The 4,005-nt window shown below is 44.1% G+C and overlaps 1 long non-coding RNA gene across 1 annotated transcript; it reads right to left on the bottom strand.

Annotated features, from left to right (window-relative positions):
- Positions 1 to 565: 565 nt before the first annotated feature.
- LOC121837137 lies at positions 566 to 3,623 on the bottom strand. Its single transcript, XR_006078133.1, has 3 exons — positions 3,598 to 3,623; positions 1,989 to 2,179; positions 566 to 775 (listed from the first exon to the last, which is right to left on the bottom strand). It is a non-coding gene; the product is annotated as an uncharacterized LOC121837137 (long non-coding RNA).
- Positions 3,624 to 4,005: the final 382 nt, after the last annotated feature.

Below are 4,005 nucleotides of genomic sequence, written 5' to 3'. Positions count from 1 at the left end.
CTGAAAGCGGTGGTTTTAATATTTCAAAGATAAGGACATAAACCCCCTTGCGTCAAAAAGAAGAAAGAAGAGAATTCTTGCAAATTGCAACAATTCTCTCCACGAAAAGAAAATTTCGCAGAGCTTTTTTTTCTTTCTTTTTTTTTTGTGAAGACATCAGTTTATTCAGGGTCACTATAGCATGTACTGCAACTGCAAATGATTGTAATAAAAAGGAAATGCCCTACGCATTGCTTACTTCATATAGCCGAAATAAAGGCCAGTGGCACAAAAAAAATATATAAATCTGGTGTTGGCACGCAAAAAATAAAAAAAATATAGTTTTTGTGTTTTACCGAGGTTACCTAATCTTCCTATAATTTTACTGAAAGCTTCCACCATTATGTCACAGCTGTGTGCTCAATCCTATCAGTTTTATGCGGTCCATCCAAAGATCACCGAAACATTGTGAACTCCCAGTATAATACCGACTAGCTCCCAAGATACTGCCTTGATTGAGAAGATTTTTCAAATAACTGCTTAGGTTACGCTTACGTGAGATAATTTGCACTCGCCTTTTAGGAATGCCACTTTCTTGGGTGTCAGAGGCAGCCTGCTGTCCTTGTTAAGACTGACATTCGACGCCATTTCGGCCACAGTCCTCTGCAGGACACTGGACCCCCACAGAGCAATGGCCAGGTTCTTCACAGCAACGCTTGACCTTATGTCCTGGTTCACTATGTTGTCACCCCAGGCTTTCCACGTCACCTTGACATCAACCGTCGTAGAAATGCATCTATAAAAAATTAGAATAGGAAGCGAAACCGGTGTATTCGGTGGTGAGATCCTCCTTTCATGAAATGCTGCTTCGTGCATATTGATTAAAGCAAGTTTCGTTAGTTTAACTCCTTTTTTAGTTGAATCATTTTCAAAAATCCTGCGAAGCTCCCATACAACACTACTACGGTGCTCGAGCTATCAAGTTCTTTTATTACGTTCCCTGATCCTGCCGCTGTCAACTGCAAGGGGTACTGGGTGGCAAGCCCTCTTGTAGTGTCGGCTGCTGGCGAAGATTAGTTGGCCGGCTCAAAAAAACCTGACAGTGCGATCACTGGCTGGCCTTGTGATTTCGCTCTTCCCTTTCCAGCCCCCTTTGCCTCCTTAGATGGTGTTTCATGAATCCCCCCCCCGCCTTCCCCCGAACTTTTCGGTCGGCGTAATGGACAGAGAACATGAGAAGATGCGCCCACTGATTTGAGTTGCCGGTGCAAGGCGCGCCACTTTTTTACCTGTGTGCGGGGTTATCATGCAACCTCGAGCGTGGCTGGGACTATAAAACTAACGCTTTAAATGAAAAGAAGCCACTTTATGCTCCAAGAGTGCTGAGTTTCATTCCCATGTACCTGGTGAACATAGGAAGAATAGACCATTTTCAAAACCTAAGCAAGCAACATTGACAGTCGCCATTTGTTGGACATGAAAGCTGTGATTGGATCGAAGACCACGTGAAATGCTGACGTTGCACTCACGTCTATCCACGCCAATCACTGACACGGCGCTTGTTTCCAACGAGTACTCGGAATCCGCGTTTAAGAAATGGCGGCCTTGGATATGCACACACTTCTGAAAAGGGTTTATTGTATGGGCCAAAGGTAATTAATGGGGAATGCGATGCTCCAAGTCTTTCCGCCTAATGCACTCAAAATGTTGAGCAGAATGTTAGAGATGCAGGTTTAAACTTTCTACAAAGAGATGTCGCCTTAGATATGTTTTTCAAGACACTAAAACTTGGGTCTTACACCACTGCTGAAGTGATGCAACACCAAAAAACAATAATTTGTGGCGATGGTGCTGAAAGAAAGATCTTATTTGAGCAACATTTATCGAGATCTAGATGGTCAATGACAAATTGTCAAGGCCTTTTCATCTTGAAGACATTGTGCAAGCATAGAAATGCCTTCTATCCAGAGGCATCTCTTATAAAGCAAAAACTTACCAAATCAACTTACCATTTCACATTCTAGGAAGTTTATCAGCTGATATGGCTCCACCTCAGTGGGCTCTTTAGCAGCTGCCTCAGCGGATGCAGGACCGACTGTACCAGCTGCTCCATCTAAGGTTGCAGGTATTGCAGCTGCACCACCGAAGGCTGCACCTATGTTGCACATGCTCTGCATCACAGGAGCTGGTGCTGCAGCCACTTGTGAAAAATATAAAAAAATATGACATGAGTCAGAACAATGTGCAGGACTGCCACATGATGTGTGTAATGCTACAATAAAAGCTGAGAGTGGGAGTGGGGTCAACCAACCACCCACCAGCTTGGAGCAATGCGGCTGCACTCCTGCCCGTGTATACATGGAGAGCAGTGCCACATAACACAAGGCTGATTGCAGTTTGGTCCAGCCCATACGCAGCTTCTATGACACTGCCAGCCAAAAACTTAATAGGTATAGTAAGGGTCGTGGACATGACATTTATGATGCTTTAGCTTGTCAAAGAGAGTATGTTGAATGCATACCATGCTCCTGCAGTCAAGTATTCGAGGTTAGGAAATAGCACGGAATATTTTTCATAAATATTTACTGCAAAGCTTTGCAACTCAGGAGTGTTCTGAAGAGTTTTACAGATTATAGCTTCTTGACTACACGGCTTGATAGACCGAGTAAAATGTTTTTGGGCATAAGTGAGGCAGAGATGTACAAGAATCGATGCAAAAAGTCCGCAGTACGTGGAGACCAGAGTTCGGAACAGGTGTGACAGCATTTGGCACGACAAATATGCCAATGTCATTATTTATTTTCGCAACATTAAAATGACTCTGAAAATGCGACCAGCTATGGGGTGTATTCACGCAAGTCTTGTGAGTGTTGAATTGTAGGTACAGCTCCTGGTTGTGTCCTTGTGCGATATATGACAAAATATTATAGATATTAATACTGGAAACTTCTCTGAAAACCAATGGGCACGGTGGCGAAGGACGTGAGAGGCACTGTTTACCACTCTTGCCGTTCGTTTGTGTTTGTGAGTTGTTACTTATGCCCGAGTCCCACTAGAGCGACAAACAGAAACAGACGACACCGACAAGCCTTCAACACATGCGGTATCCTCGCGATGGTATACCTTTGGCAGGCGTTTATAGTCGTTCGGTGCTCGTGAAGCGACCCCGGGTGATTGCAAGCCTGCCGAAGATACCCTCGCGTGCGTAATACTTGTATCCGAGTGTGGCCTCTTTTATTCTATGCACAAGCCTGTGAAATCGCGACAGAGACTCTGGTTTGAGGCTCGTCGCTGTCGTTTGTTTCTGTATTGTCGCTCTAGTGGGACTAGGGGCTAACACGCGCACCAATGGGAAGGCTTTAGCCATTATTGGGAACACTAAATAAAGAAATACAAAAAAATACAACACCCAGCAACACTGCATGCAAGTAGTGATGCACTTCTGTTGTCAACTCTGCATTCCGCTTACGAATGAAATGTGCAATTTCCCTAGAGGCTTTCATTCCAGGCGAGTGGCATCAGAATTGCTGAAGGCCAGCCCATAAACACAGTCTATGTTAAAACAATCCCAGCAGCAATAAGTTGCTATTGTATTGCCCAATATATAGAACACCTTACCATAAACAGCCTTGGCAGTCTCCCATGAAGCCTGGACTTCAGCAGAGGAGACTGTCATCCTGTGTCGTCCCAGGACACTCACATCGGGATGGTGAAAGTGAATGCCAACTTCTGCTTGGCAAGGGCTGCAGTAAGTATAAAGATGAAAACAGAGTACAATATACAGTAAAAAATATTGTGGACCAACTTGAAAAAAGTGCACAAAAAAAAAAAGACAAGGACAAAAGGACAGGAACACGTAGAACACAGACAGGTGCACACTAGCAACTCAATCCATTGAAAACAAAAGAAAGAAGAGAGCATCAGAGAAATCAAAAAGGCTGTGCTCGGAGAACTGAGCTTCAGGAACCGTGGCGCGAGGCAAATATGTCAGGTAGATTGTTTTACAGAAGTTCTAGAATTAACAAC

Source organism: Ixodes scapularis, unplaced genomic scaffold, assembly GCF_016920785.2.
Source record: "Ixodes scapularis isolate PalLabHiFi unplaced genomic scaffold, ASM1692078v2 PGA_scaffold3__209_contigs__length_174095766, whole genome shotgun sequence".
Classification (NCBI taxonomy): domain Eukaryota; kingdom Metazoa; phylum Arthropoda; class Arachnida; order Ixodida; family Ixodidae; genus Ixodes; species Ixodes scapularis.
Note: the sequence above shows the minus strand (reverse complement) of the source record. Positions and strands in the feature narration are given on the sequence as shown.